At 57.2% G+C, this 15,317-nt stretch overlaps 2 protein-coding genes across 2 annotated transcripts in view; one reads left to right on the top strand and one right to left on the bottom strand.

Annotated features, from left to right (window-relative positions):
- OVCA2 (OVCA2 serine hydrolase domain containing) overlaps positions 1-15,317 on the top strand; it is a 219,978-nt gene that overhangs the window by 107,165 nt on the left and 97,496 nt on the right. The window lies entirely within an intron of this gene.
- RTN4RL1 (reticulon 4 receptor like 1) overlaps positions 1-15,317 on the bottom strand; it is a 96,935-nt gene that overhangs the window by 3,504 nt on the left and 78,114 nt on the right. The window lies entirely within an intron of this gene.

Here is a 15,317-nt window from a genome sequence, read left to right as displayed (position 1 = left end):
TTGTTGTTATTTGCACTCACAGATACTGGGAGGGGCTCTTGCTCTAACGTAGTAAATATCTCATGTAGAGTCCTGAGGAATCTCTATTTATTTATTTTTATATTTAATTTCATTTAATTTATTTTTTATTTATTTTTTTTGCAGGGGGGACGGAGTGTCACTCTGTCGCCCAGGCTGGAGTGCAATGGTGCAATCTCAGCTCACTGCAAGCTCCGCCTCCCGGGTTCACGCCATTCTCCTGCCTCAGCCTCCCGAGTAGCTGGGACTACAGGTGTGTGCCACCACGCCCAGATAGTTTTTGTATTTTTAGCAGAGACGGGGTTTCTCCATGTTGGGCAGGCTGGTCTCGAACTCCTGACCTCAGTGATCTGCCTTGGCCTCCCAAAGTGCTGGAATAACAGGTGTGAGCCACCGCGCCTGGCCAGGATCTCCTTATTTAAATCATTCCCAATCACAAGCAGAGCATGCATGTGTGGCACCAAAGTTCACCTCAAATAATGTCTCCTTTACAGTGTCTTCCATGCCCTCAAAACATAGAGGCAACACCCCTTCTAAGCCTCAGTTTCCTCATTTCTGAAACACAGACATGGCCGGGCGCGGTGGCTCACGCTTGTAATCCGGAAAGTCGAGGCAGGTGGATCACCTGAGGTCAGGAGTTCGACACCAGCCTGGCCAACATGGTGAAACCCCGTCTCTACTGAAAACACAAAAATTAGCCGGGTGGCAGGTGCCTGTGGTCCCAGCTACTTAGGAGGCTGAGGCAGGAGAATCGCTTGAACCGGGGAGGCGGAGCTTGCAGTGAGCTGAGATTGCACCACCACACTCCAGCCTGGGTGACAAAGTGAGACTCTGTCTCAAAAAATAAATAAATAAATAAAATAAAATACAGACAATCGCAGTTCTCCCTGGCAGAGCTGAGAGGGCGTCCTGAGAGGGCGCCTGTCTGTGAAGGCCTGGAGGTGGCACCAGCTGTCAGACGGAGGCTGCCCCAATCCCGGCCCGCCTTCTGGCCCCTCCCCTCTCCCACCTCGCTCCAGCCCCCAGGCTGTGGCTGCAAAACCAGGCCTTGCCTCTAGACTGTCCAGAGCGTTTCCTCTGTAGCTTCCCTCTAATTGGGCATTAATTAGGCATTCGTTAATGGATCCTTAAAATAATTTATTTTCGGATGTGTCCAGCCTGTGGTCGGGTAATAGCCCCGCGCTCATTATGGGAGCAGCCTCATTACGGACGATCGTCATTACCTACCTTTTTCCAGGGTTGCAGCTGCCCCAGGCGGCCAGGCAGGCGCGCCGAGGTCGGGGGGGCCGGCTCCAGGCCTCCAGGCCCCACCCTGGAGGGCCAGGCAGCCATCTCCTCCCTATCCAGCTAGGCTCCGGCCCCTTTGCTTCTAGCTTTCCAGCCAGGCCTCGTGGGAGAACCGGGGCGCCCGGGGTAGCTGAGGCTCTGCTGCAGCTGTGCCCAGAGCTTGTGGGATGAAAGAACCAACCCTCTGGTCACTCTCAGGCCAGCCCTGCTCCCGGCCTCGTGCCGCTGCCTGCCCAGGCTCCCGGCCCAGCAGGCCTCACTGCCACTGTCACCCCCTCGTTCCTGGCAGAAACAGCGTCGTAAATAAGTGACAGCTCCCAGCTGTTGGGAGTTATGGGCTCCCAGAGAGTGGCAGCTGCTTCCCGTCCCCTGTAATCACCCGGCTTCGACTGAACATTTCCAACACATAAAAATCATCGTACATAATTTGGTTTTTTTTTTGCATAATTGGGCTCGGTTGCGATTTCAGAGGAGTTATGACTTCAGTGGTGGTGGTGGCACAGCTTCAAGGACCCTTTCTGGGCCAAGCCGTGCTCTCTGTGGCCTCTGCAGTGACTTCAGTCCCGCCCAGTGCACAGCCCGCAGGCTGGGCCGAGGCTGCCGCTGTTCCCCCTCCTACCTCAGTTTCCCCTCCTGCCACGAATAGATGATGGTAGTGTCCACCGTCCCCACTTGGAGGCTCAGATCTGGCCTCCAGCCCCTGCTGCCTGCCTCCACCTGCCCAAGGAGCCCCAGCCCTGCAGGGGGAGGCAGAGGTGTGAGGGGGGAGGAACCTGGGCTCCAAACCCCACCTGACTTTCGGAAAACCTGCCCACTGCCTGAAGCCTCCACACCCAGGGCTGAAAGGGGGCCCCAACCCACACCAGCTGCACCTGCCACGGAGCCAACACTCCGTGTCTCTCTCAGCTCACGCTCCTCACCCCTGCTCGGGCTGCCACCCTCCAGGAAGGCCGCACCTGCAGGAAGCTTCCTCCCCCAGGGAGTGGCCCCGCTATGCCAGCCTGAAGGAGCCAGGGTGCCCCTCCTAGCTCAAGGGTGTTCATGGTGTTCGCTGCGCCTCATCCCACATCTCAGGCTTTTGGGGACGGGGCCACAACCAGGCCATTCTGCAAAGACAAAGCCATTTCCATCCCTCAGGGTGCAGCAAGAGAGGCTTCGCGGCAGGGGGACGGGGGTGATATGTGTCCGGCTCAGCGCTAATCCCACTCGACATTTGCACAGCTTACTGGAGTTTACAAAGTGCTTCTGCTCACGCTCCCCTGAGCCTCAGAACTGCCCTGTGTGCTGGGCGTGGGGAGCCCTCCTCCACCCGCTGTGTGGCTATCTCTGTAAGGCCCAGGATGCAGTTCTCTGAAATGACACCCGGAGAAGCTAATAGGGGTCCCACGGAGAGACATTTCCCCATCAGACACAAAGCAGGTGCCTCCAAGGGATGTCGGGGAACAGGGGAAATCAGGCCAGGACCCCAGTTTAGGCCAAAAAGCCAAATGGCCCCCAAATCCAGGTGTGGGCTTGGTATGTGGCTTGTGGGTGTGCCGTGGGTGGGAGGGGTCAGAAAGCAGGGGTGGGGTGAAGACCCAGGGCAGGAACCCTCCTGCCCCTCCTCTGAGAGGGCTCCAGGCTTGACGCAGGGCCTGGCTCACATTCCCTGTCTCAAGGAAGAACAAGCCATTGGATCAGGGGCCTGGAGGTGGGGGCCGGGCAACAAGCCACAGGCACCAGTGTGGGCAGCCCCTCCGGTCCCAGTGCCTGAGAACGGTGGAGGGCCCCTCGGGGGCCAGGCCGGGGATCCAAGTCCCAGGGAGCGTTCACCAACCTTCAGCACTGCTCAGATGCAGGGGACCCATGCCAGGGAAGCTGTCCTCCCAGGCACCCCTGCCCCTCCTCCTGGGGAATGGGGATGTCTTGGCTGAGTGCTCCTGCACCCTGGAAGTTGGTCCAAGACCTGGACCAGCTGTCCCAGCCGGCTCCGCTGCCTCCAGTACCCCCTGCCAGAGCCAATGGGTGCCCCAGTCTTGGACTGTTCCCCCTGCTGGGTTTCTCCCAGGGAGGCTGGCGCAGCATTGCCACGGCTCCTCCCGTGCCCCTCCATGCAGCCCTTGGGAGCCCCGACCCACTGATTGCCTGATTAATGTACTAACAATGAGGCCCGCGGCTTTGTGGTGCATTTTAAGATTGCAAATTAGCAGGGATCAGAGTCTCTGTGGAGGAGCCCTGCACCCCTCCCACCAGCCTCCTCCTCCCCTCCCAGGTGGGGCAGGGGTGGCTCTGCCCGAGGGGACTGAGGAGAGCAAGGCTGGGCCTCCCCCACGCTTTCCCTGGGGTGTCCCCCTGCTCCTCCTCTCCTCCAGGGGCACGCACTCGGCTGACTGCTCGGCTACCCCCGAACCTCCCGGCCTCCCACACGCCTGAGCTCCCCCGCATCTCCACAACCTCATTCATTCCCTTCTCCATTCAACACTTGCTGCCTGAGCTCCGGCATGTGGGGGGTGCCTGTGGGGAGGGCCCAGAATGAGTGGGTGGGGGGACATGGGGCATCCTCATGGCTCACTAGCAGATGGGGGTTCCTGAGACCAGGCAGTCTGGCCAGGTGCTGGGGCCTGGAGTAGGCCCCTGGAGGTGTGTGTGGGAAGCGGGGGTGCTCAGGAAAGACCCCTGCCATCTCTGTGCCACCTGCCAACATTGTTCCGTCACCTCCTGGAGTATGAATCTGCAAACCAGGGAGAAGGGTCCCTGCCTCACAGAGTTGCCTTAGGATTCCAGCCAGCACAGAGGAGGCAAGGAGAGCTGGTATTGTGTCGAGATCCTCCTTTCTGCAAAATCCCAAGTCCCTGCTTGCTGGGCAGGGAGCATGGGGGCAGCTCAGGTGGGTGGCCTGAGCATGGGAAGGCACCCTGCCCAGTCCGCTCCGCAGCCCCAGATGTGCCTATGCGTGGTCCTGCGAGGCCAGACCTGCCGGAATGGGCGGGAAAGGAAAGGCAATGGCCACAGCCCATGCGGAGGCCTGTAGTGGGAAAGGGGCGACGTGCCCCTTCCTACCCTGGCTCTGCCTCTCAGGCTCTAAGTACACAGAGCTTCCAAGGAGGCTGTAACCTCAGCTCAGCTGGGCTGGGGGAACCCAGAGCCAGGATGGCCAGAGAGCTCCCCACTGGTACCAGCCCAGAAGGGCCCTTGCCCCAGGCCCAGGCCAGCCGGCCATTGCGGAGGGTGCTCTGCAGCTTCCCAGGCCCTGGAAGCAGGACAGGACCAACCAAGGCGGACCCAGACCTAACTGTGTATGTACCAGAGTCCTCAGGACAGTCCCCGGGAGCGGCGCCGGTTCACAAAGGAGGAAACGAGGTCCACCGGGGGAAGGCACCGGCCACAGCACACGGCTGGCGACAGGGCAGCGAGCAGGCCTCACCCAGCTGACCGTGGAGTCCAGGGCTCTGCCCGCAGATCCACCCTGCACGGGGTGGGTAGAGCATCCTCCACGAAGGGCTGGTTGGCCCTCACAGGCCCCAAAGCCTCGAGCTGCTCACCCCAACCTGCCAGCACCAAAGAGACTGCCCCTCCCTGTGCCTGAGCCGGGGTGGTCCCATGGGCTGGCATCCCCGCAGCCCCCTGGGCAGGACCGTGGGGCTCTCTGAGTCTTTGAGACGGGTCAGATCCCTCTGGCTCTGCAGCTCTCCCTCCCTCCCCTTCCCCGCTTTCCCAGCCCTGGCAGATGCTCCTCTCTACACCAATCGATGCTAACCCAATGCTCTCTGCTGGTCAGATAACAGCCTCAGGCCAGGCCGGCTGCACTTGGGGCTGCTGGCGTCTTAGGCTACTTGGCACTGTCCCTCCATGCTGCACCCAAGCGCAGGCCACTTCCTGTTGGGCCCCTCACCCCCTTCCCAGCCCCGCCTGGAGCCTGGCTCAGCCCTGGAGACATGGAAGCCAGCCAGCGCACAGATGGGCTTCCCTCGTCCTATTGCTGGACGTGGGGCGTGGGGTGTGCAGGATGGGCAGGGAGGGCTCCTTGTCCATGGCATAGGGCATTGGAAAGAGCACAAGCTTTAGAGCCAGAAAGACCTGAGGCTGAATCCTAGCTCTCCCGTTTTTTTTTTTTTTTTTTAAGACACGGTCTTGCTTTGTCGCCCAGGCAGGAGTGCAGTGGCACAATCATAGCTAACTGCAACCTCAACCTCCCGGGCTCAGGAGAGCCTCCCACCTCAGTCTCCCGGACAGCTTGGAATATAGGCCCACACCACCACGGCCAGTGAATTTTTTATTTTCAGTAGCGATGGAGTCTCACTATGTTCCCCAGGCTGGTCTTGAACTCCTGGGCTCAGCCTCCCAAAGTGTTGGGATTACAGGCGTGACCTCAACTTAACTAGTGTGTCCCCACGCTTGTGTGAGCCTCATCTTCCTCACCTGCAAAATGGGGCAGTCATTTAAAGCTCCAGCGTGGCCCTCTCGTCTGCGGACGTCGGCCTCCCCCACATCTCCATCTGCCACACGAAAGCCTCCCAAACTGAGCTCTGCTCTTCCCCCACAAGCCTCCTCCACTCGCATATAATCCATCTCAGTCAGAGGCAGCTCCTTCGTTTCAGCTTCTCCAGCCAAACACCTTAGAAATATTTTAGACAGAGTCTCGCTCTGTCGCCCAGGCTGGAATGCAGGAGTGCGATCTCGGCTCACTGCAACCTCCACCTCCCGGGTTCAAGCAATTTTTGTATTTTTAGTAGAGAGATGGTGTTTCGTCATGTTGACCAAGCTGGTCTCGAACTCCTGACCTCAAGTGATCTGCTCACCTTGACCTCCCAAAGTTCTGGGATTACAGGCATGAGCCACCACACCAGGCCAACTTCAAAATCTATTCAGCAACTATCCACTTCTCATGGCCACCACCCCAGTCTGGGCAACCATCACCTCTCGCCTGGACCACTGCAAGAGCCTCTTAAGTGGTCCCTCTGCCCCGCTCTTGCCCCTGCATCTCATCTAACACAGTAGCCAGGGAGATCTAGCAAGAGTCTGTTAGAACACGATGGTCCTCTGCTCACCCCTCCGTGGCTCCCATCTCACTCAGTAAGGTCCCTCCAAGTCTGTTCTGTGGCCCAGAGACCCCGCTGGATCTGAGCTGCCAAGCCCTCGTTCCCTCCCCTGCCGCAGTGGCCTCCCTGATGCCCCTTCTTCATGCCAGGGATGCTCCACCTCTAGCCTTTTGCACGTGCTGTTCCCTCTGCCTGGAGTGCTTCCCAGGGTGTCTGGGGGGCTCCTGCCCTCACCTCACCATTCGTAGCTGTCCCTGCCTCTTCCTCAGGGGCCCCAAGTTCCCTGAGGCCTTGTCTGAGCAGCCTGGTGTTTTGTTTTTTTTTTTTGTTTTGACGGATCTCACTCTATCGCCCAGGCTGGAGTGCAGTGGCACAATCTCGACTCACTGCAACCTCCGCCTCCCAGGTTGAAGCGATTCTCTTGCCTCATCCTCCTGAGTGGTTGAGATTACAGGTGCCCGCCACCACGCCTACTAATGTTTGTATTTTTAGTAGAGACGGGATTTCACCTTGTTGGCCAGGCTGGTCTTGAACTCCTGACCTCTAGATCCACCTGCCTTGGCCTCCCAAAGTGCTGGGATTACAGGGGTGAGCCACCGCGCCCGGCTTTTTTTAAAAAATAGACATGGGGTTTCACTATGTTGACCCGGCTTGTTTCAAACTCCTGGCCTCAAGCAATCCTCCCGCCTGGGCCTCCCAAAGTGCTGGGATGACCGGTGTGAATCTGTGCCCTGCCACCCTGTTTCACTTTACCCCACAGAATTCCCCCTCTTATAACATGCTACATCACTTCCTTATTATTATTATTATTATTTTGAGACGGAGTCTTGCTCTGTCATCCAGACTGGAGGGCAGTGGCGCCATCTCGGCTCACTGCAAGTTCCACCTCCCGGGTTCACGCCATTCTCCTGCCTCAGCCTCCCGAGTAGCTGGGACTACAGGCACCCGTCACCATGCCCGGATGTTTTGTATTTTTTTAATAGAGACGGGGTTTCACCGTGTTAGCCAGGATGGTCTCAATCTCCCGACCTCGTGATCCGCCCGCCTCGGCCCCCCAAAGTGCTGGGATTACAGGCGTGAGCCACCGCGCCCGGCCAATTTCCTTATTTTTCTTATTGACTTTCCATCTCTTCTGAGCATTGACTCTGTGAGGACGGTGGTTTTGTCTGCTGTGTTCTCTGCTGTACCCTCAGGGCGCAGAGCACTGGCACCCAGCAGGTGCTGTGTCACAACGGCTGGATGAAGGAAGGGCCTTTCTGAGTCAGCAGGGGGACTGAGAGGTGCTGCTCAGGAAGCCTTAGGCCCAGGGCCTGGCTCCTAGCAGGTGATCCATAAACAGAGGGGTGCTTACCAAGTGCGAGGAGCCTCAGAGCCTCCAGGGTGAGAGCAGAGACTAGGCCCTGGCTCTATCCTGAGGCTCCCTGGTCAATCACAGGTGACCAGACAGCGAGGAGAGTTCTGGGAAGGAGGATCCAGCACCAGGTCAGCCAGAGGCACAGGGCAGGGTGACCAGGGCAGGTTTGCCTGGGACAGAGGGGTTTCCCAGGATGTGTGGGACTTTCAGTGCTAAAACCAGGACAGTCCCAAACAAACCAACCAACCAGGACAGGTCAGTCATCCAGGTCATTGGGGTCAGGCTCATCCAAGGCCTGTGCCTCCCTCCACAAAACCCCTGAATGCAGGACGGGGAGGGACACACGGGCAGGCACGAGGCACGTGTCTTCTCAAACACCAGGTGTCCCGCTCAGTCCCTGCAGCCAGGAGGTCGGCCTGGGTCCAGACTGAGCCTGTGCGTGGCGTGTGTACCTGCGTGTCATGTGCACGTGTACATGTGTGCACGGGGTCTGTGTGTGTATCTGAATGTGTGTGTGTGTGCGCACACAGGATCTGTATGGATCTATATGTGAATGTGTGCCTGTGTGTACAGGGTCTGTGCGTCTCTGTGTGAAAGTGTCTGTGTGTGCACGGGGTCTGTGTGCATCTCTGAGCGAATGTGTGTGTGTGTGCACGGGGTCTGTGTGCGTCTATGTTGAATGTGTGTTTGTGTGTGCATGGAGTCTGTGTGCATCTCTGTGTGAATGTGTGTGTGTGTGCATGGAGTCTGTGTGCATCTCTGTGTGAATGTGTGTGTGTGTGCACGGGGTCTGTGTGCGTCTGTTGAATGTGTGTTTGTGTGTGCATGGAGTCTGTGTGCATCTCTGTGTGAATGTGTGTGTGTGTGCACGGGGTCTGTGTGCATCTCTGTGTGAATGTGTGTGTGTGTGCACGGGGTCTGTGTGCATCTCTGTGTGAATGTGTGTGTGTGTGCACGGGGTCTGTGTGCGTCTGTTGAATGTGTGTCTGTGTGTGCACGGGGTCTGTGTGCATCTCTGTGTGAATGTGTGTGTGTGTGCACAGGGTCTGTGTGCGTCTATGTTGAATGTGTGTGTGTGTGCATGGAGTCTGTGTGCATCTATGTTGAATGTGTGTCTGTGTGTGCACGGGGTCTGTGTGCATCTCTGTGTGAATGTGTGTGTGTGTGTGCACGGAGTCTGTGTGTGTCTGTTGAATGTGTGTCTGTGTGTGCACGGGGTCTGTGTGCATCTCTGTGTGAATGTGTATCCGTGTTTGCACGCGTGTCTGAGCATGTATGCTTGTGTGCTCGTGTACACGTGCGGGCCTGTGTTTATACGTGTGTTCACAGCTGAGTGCATGTGCAAAACCTATGCATGTGTGTGAATACACAGGTATGCACACAGAAACACATGCCTGTCTCGGGACTGTGGATGGGGTGGCAGCCCGGCCCCCTTAGCCCTGCAGCGTGCCTCGATCACCCTCCTGAAAATGGGGCGGGGCCGTCTTCTGAGCAGAGCCACCCATCCCAGGTCTTATCCTGGCGCTCACTCTGGCTTTGCCTTCAACTCCCGCCCTCCTCCCGACACGCTGAATTATGTACCCGCTTCAGGTCCCTACAGCACACCAGGATCTCTCTCAGCTGAGAAGTGGGCGGCCCCTTATTGGAATAGCCTTTCAGCTTTCATCTGCCTCACGGGGCCCCTGGAACAGGCCTGGCTGGGAATACCGTGCTAATTAGGCTGCCAAGTTCTCAGGGGGGCCTTGCTGGAGCAGCCCCCAGCTCCCCTACCCTCTGCTCATCGGGTCTCCGGTCTCCTTGCTTCGAAGGTCTCGCATGGGGTGGGAGCTGCAAGCTGGCACACTGACAGCTCTGGACCCACATACTGCCCAGGCTTGAGAGCGGCCCCCGTGGCAGCACATTGCAGTGGGATGACCTTAGGCCAGTCACTCAGTCCTGAGGTCTGGGAACTGGGGGTCAAAGCAGCTGGCTTCTCGGGTGCACTCAGTGGGACCGTGCGCCGAACTGCTCAGCCCCGTGCTGGTTGTATGGGTGGCCCTCCCTAAGCAGTGATGATCACGTTACTGCTAGTGTTACCAGCGGGAACTGCCCCCCACCTGCTTAGGGCTCTCCCAACCCCCAGCGGATCCTGGACCCTGGATTTCAGTCCATCCACCCTGGTGCCCCCAACCCGCCACAGAGGGACCTGACATATCAGATGCCAAGAAGGGGCTTTAGCCCAGGGCTGAGGGTCCCTGCCAGGCTACAGCTGCAGGTGGAAACAGCGCCCTGACCTCTCTACTCGGGCCTCTCTCCCCATCGACCCAGCCCCACCTGGCCCTGGCAGTGCTCCTGAAGCCCAGGGCCCGTGGCCTCTACTTTTACCTCCTGCAGCCCCTGCTTTCCAGGGCTCATAAAATGTGTCCTGTTATGCAGATTTGCTCCCTGGTTTGGGGGCCACAGAATCTAAGTTGTGGCAGCACAGACTCCAGAGCTGAAGGCCGAGGGCTTCTGACAACTTGCCCTTCCCAGGAAGTTTGAGGGAAGGCTCTGGGGCCTGCATCTGAGCTTGGCACCTTGTGGAGACAACTGCCCCTCCCCCAAAGCTACAGCAAATTGTGGACCACCCACTGCCGGACAGGAGGACAGGCAGACACAGGCAGACAGGCAGACACAGGCAGACAGGCAGACACAGGCGGACAGGAGGACACAGACAGGCAGACACAGGCGGACAGACAGACAGGTGGATGGGCAGACACAGGCAGACAGGCGGACACAGACAGACAGGCAGACACAGGCGGACAGGCAGACAGGTGGATAGGCAGACACAGGCAGATGGGCGGACAGGTGGACACAGGCGGACGGGTAGACAGGCAGACAGGCCCACTGAGTCCCCAGTGATACCGAAGGTGTGTTTAGTGGGGCGGGGTTACCTCTGTGGCGGCAGGACCATCCTTGGTGGCAAATGTCTGTGAGGCCTGCCTGGGGGTCCAGGAGGGGTGTGAGGGGGAGGGCGTGGGGTGGGGACCTACTTTTTTTTTTTTTTTTTTTTTTTGAGACAGTCTCAGTTGCCCAGGCTGGGGTGCAGTGGTGCAATCCTGGCTCACTGCAACGTCCACCTCCTGGGCTCAAGCCATTCTCCTGCCTCAGCCTCCTGAGTAGCTGGGATTACAGGCGCATGCCACCACGTCAGGCTAATTTTTGTATTTTTAGTAGAGACGGGGTTTCACCATGTTGGCCAGGCTGGTCTCCAACTCCTGACCTCAGGCGATCCGCCCACCTCGGCCTCCCAAAGTGCTGGGATTACAGGTGTGAGCCACAACGCCTGGCCAGGACCCTCTGTTCTTGAAGGCCGTGGTGCTGGGCAGGCCAAAGTGTCAACAATGCAAAACAGAAGCTGGGAGCCTGCCTTTGAGAAGCAGGTGCAGAATGCCCTGCCAGGGCACTTGTTCCCCAGCCCCAAAGAGCCGCCCCTTCCCTGTGATCAGTGAAAAGCATTCAGAACCAGCACCTAGAGCTCTGAGCACAGCCCAGATCCTGTCCATCGCCCGGTTCTGAATCTGTCCCCACTCCATTCACGAGACTGACTGAGCTCTGGGCTTGCTTCCGCAGCAGGAGGAGGCTCGGCTCCTTCCCTCCTGGGGCCTACATTCCCCTGGGGGTGCAGTCAGACTAAGGAACCAGATAAGCCCCAAATGACAGATCGTGGTAAGTGCTGGGGACAAAAAGACAGGGTTGAGGTAGAGACAAAGGCAGGGACCTATCTAGGCGGCGTGCTCTCGGAGGGCCTCCCTCCCTGGGCGACTTCTGAACTGAAACCTAAAAGATAAGAAGGAGCTGAGGAATAGCTTTCCAGGCAGAGGGCACAGCAGGTGCAAAGTCCCTGGGGCAGGACTGAGCTTGGCCTGGGCGAGGGCAGAGGGGCAGGAGATGGGGTCGGAACAGCGGGAGCCGGGCCTTGTATGGCCGGAAACGCCGCAGGAAAGCGTTTGGATCTAATTCTGGGTGTGATGAGGAGTCACTGAAGAGCCCGGGGCGGGAGCTACAGGAGTGGGTTTGGATTTGGGAGGTTGCATTTGGAGGGTGACTTGAGGGGGAGCCAGGAGGGAGGCCTGTGGCCGGGAGAGAGCTTGGGGGCCTGAAGCAGGCAGGGGCCATGGAGACAGACAGTGCCGAATGGACTGGACAGATGCCAGGATGGGGCCCAACACCGAGAGATCAGGGTGAGGGAGGCGATGGGGGCCATGGGGCGACTTCCCAAGTCTATTCCAGATGACGGTGAAGATGAAGGTATCACTATGAGACCGGACGAATAAAACAGGAAAACAGGCTCAGGGGCAGCCAGGGCACAGCTGAGGACACGTAATGTCCCAAGCCTTAGAGAGATGTTTAATTGGCCGCAGCTGGATGTACGAAACTGAAGCCCAGAGGTCGGCCGTACACCTGGGAGCTGTCGGCACAGAGAGGGCGTGTAAATCTGTGGGAATGAGGTCGGGGCAGCAGTTCACTCCTGTAATCCCAGCACTTTGGGAGGCCGAGGCAGGTGGATCGCTTGAGTTCAGGAGTTTGAGACCAGCCTGGTCAACATGGTGATACCTCATGTCTACCAAAAATACAAAACTTAGCCAGGTGTGGTGGTGCATGCCTGTAATCCCAGCTACTCAGGAGGCTGAGGCACGAGAATCGCTTGAACCCCAAAAGCAGGGGTTGCAATGAGCCGAGGTTGCACTATTGCACTCCAACCTGGGTGACAGAGTGAGACACAGTCTCCAAAGAAAAAAAAAAAGGCTACTTGGCAACATAGTGAGACTCTCTCTCTCTGTGTGTCTCTTTTTCTGTGTGTGTGAAAGTAAGTTTGTTAAGAAAGTAAAGGAGCCAGGTGCGGTGGCTCACACCTGTAATCCCAGCACTTTGGGAGGCCGAGGTGGGCGGATCACAAGGTCAGTAGATCGAGACCATCCTGGCGAATGCGGTGAAACCCCGTTTCCACTAAAAATACAAAAAATTAGCCGGGTGTGGTGGCGGGCACCTGTAGTCCCAGCTACTCAAGAGGCTGAGGCAGGAGAATGGTGAGGCAGAGGTTGCAGTGAGCCGAGATCGCGCCACTGCAGTCCAGCCTGGGTGACAGAGCCAGACTTCGTCTCAAAAAAAAAAAAAAAAAAAAAAGAAAGTAAAGGAATTAAAGAATGATGACTACTCCATAGGCAGAGCAGCCTCTATTAAAAAAAAAAAAAAAATTAAAATTAAATTATATAAGAGGCCAGGCATGGTGGCTCATGCCTGTAATCCCAGTACTTTGGGAGGCTGAGGCAGGCGGATCATGAGGTCAGGAGATTGAGACCATCCTGGCTAACACGGTGAAACCCATCTCTAAAAATACAAAAAATTAGCCGGGTGTGGTGGCGGTGCCTGTAGTTCCAGCTACTCAGGAGGCTGAGGCAGGAGAATGGCGTGAACCCGGGAGGCGGAGCTTGCAGTGAGCTGAGATCCGGCCACTGCACTCCAGACTGGGTGACAGAGTGAGACTCTGTCTCCAAAAAAAAAAAAAAAAAAAAAAAAAATTAAATTATATAACACAAAATAGTAAACACACAGGATTGAGGCTTTTCACAACACAGTGCTTTTGGGGAGGGGAAAGGAGGAGTCAGCCACGGAGAAGGACTGGCCAGTGAGGTGAGAGGAAGCCAGGAAAGTGCGGCTTTACCGAAGCCGTAAGTTTTTCAGGAAGGGGATAATCAACCGTGATGAGGGCTGCCGAGGACTAACGTGAGGACAGAGAAGCGCCCCATTGATTTGGCAACTTGGAGGCCACTGGAAAGTTCTTTCCTGGCAGAAACGGAGGCAGAAGGCATATGGAGTGGGATGAAGATCGAATGTGAGGCGTGCTGAGATCACGAGGGACTCAGAATCCTAATGGCTCAGGGACTGCAGGACGGCTGAGGCTCTGCTCCAGGACCTGGGCCGAGACGGCACCCTCTACCCAGAAAGCTGCTGCTCTCCTAGCAGAAGGGAAAGACCTGGGGACGTGGCCCTTGCCCTTTTGTTTCAAGCGACACATCTCTCCTGCTCACATTTCACTGGTCAAAGTAAGTCACGGGCCCAGCTGCCATCATGGACGAACACCCCCAGGGGAGTTTGGGGAATAGTGGATATCTCTGAGCACCCAGAGAACAGTCTGCAGGACGTTTTGCCATGAGAGGCAGCGGAGAAACGGAGAAAGACCTGGAGCGGCATGGGTCAAGCAAGGTTGGCTTTGTTTTTGAGATGGAGTCTGGCTCTGTTGCCCAGGCTGGAGTGCAGTGGCACGATCTCGGCTCACTGCAACCTCTGCCTCCCAGGTTCAAGTGATTCTCCTGCCTCAGCCTCCTGAGTAGCTGGGATTACAAGAGCCCACCACCGCGCTTGGTTAATTTTTGTATTTTTAGTAGAGATGGGGTTTTAACATGCTGGTGAGGCTGGTCTCAAACTCCTGACCTCAGGCGATCCGCCCACCTCAGCCTCCCAAAGTGCTGGGATTACAGGCGTGAGCCTCTGAGCCCGGCCTGGTTGTTTTTTAAATGGAAGAAACTAGAGCCTTTTCACATGCTGACAGCATGACTCAAGAGAAGACAGAGAAACTGATGCAGGAGGAGTGAGAAGCAGGAAGAATATGAGACGCGGAGCTTAGAGGGATCCGAGCTGGTAAGGGCGGGAAAATGGACTACACGGAGATGATGATGGAGCTTGCCTCTGGGGGCTTCTGCTCTCTCCATGATGTAGGGGTCCTCAGCTGAGGTAGGGACGAGGGTGGGAGTCTGAGAAGAAAGAGGACAGGACGGAACAGGCCTTCCCTGTAGTGGGCGAGTAATACCCTAGTCACATGGGAGATGGGCGGAGGGTGCCTCTGGGCAATGGGCAGGGGGGGATGGAGCATTTCTTTTCTTGTTTTTGTTTTATTTTTTGAGACGGAGTCTTGCTCTGTGCCCAGGCTGGAGTGCAGTGGCGCCATCTCGGTTCACTGCAAGCTCCGCCTCCTGGGTTCACGCCATTCTCCTGCCTCCCAGTATAGCTGGGACCACAGGCGCCCGCCACCACGCCCGGCTAATTTTTTTGTGTATTTTTAGTAGAGGCGGCGTTTCACCGTGTTAGCCAGGATGGTCTCGATCTCCTGACCTTGTGATCCACCAGCCTCGGCCTCCCAAAGTGCTGGGATTACAGGTGTGAGCCACCGCGCCCGGCCAAAGTATTGGAGCATTTCAAGCGCAACTGGTCACCCCGCCTCTGCGGCTCACTCCAGTGATACTTGCTGCTCAGTATAGTGGGAGGCAGAGAAGGGTTCACCCAGGGCTGGGTTTTCCAGTGGGTACTGCAGAGTCAAGGAAAGATGACGAAGTTGAAGGTGTTTGCAAACAGAAGTTTCCGGGGCCCGCCGACCCAGCCTCTGCCCAGGTTCTCACCTCGGGCTGGGCTACTGGGGCTGTGTGGCCCCCTCCAATTAAGTCTGATCACAGAGACCCAGTTCCTGGTCTCTACGAGCAGACACGTCTTTCCTGTGCCTGCAGGATAGGATGCTATGGGAAATTTGTGGCTCTTTTTGGCCCCTCCCTTGGCCACCAAACCCTCCTCCTCTGTTTCGGAGCTCTCCATTTATGTAAATGAGCTATTCCCTCCCAGTCGGAGCT

The sequence above is a fragment of the Macaca thibetana genome, chromosome 16 (genome assembly GCF_024542745.1).
Source record: "Macaca thibetana thibetana isolate TM-01 chromosome 16, ASM2454274v1, whole genome shotgun sequence".
Taxonomy (NCBI): Eukaryota; Metazoa; Chordata; class Mammalia; order Primates; family Cercopithecidae; genus Macaca; species Macaca thibetana.
The sequence above is the reverse complement of the archived record's forward strand: the minus strand, read 5'-3'. Positions and strand labels throughout refer to the sequence as shown.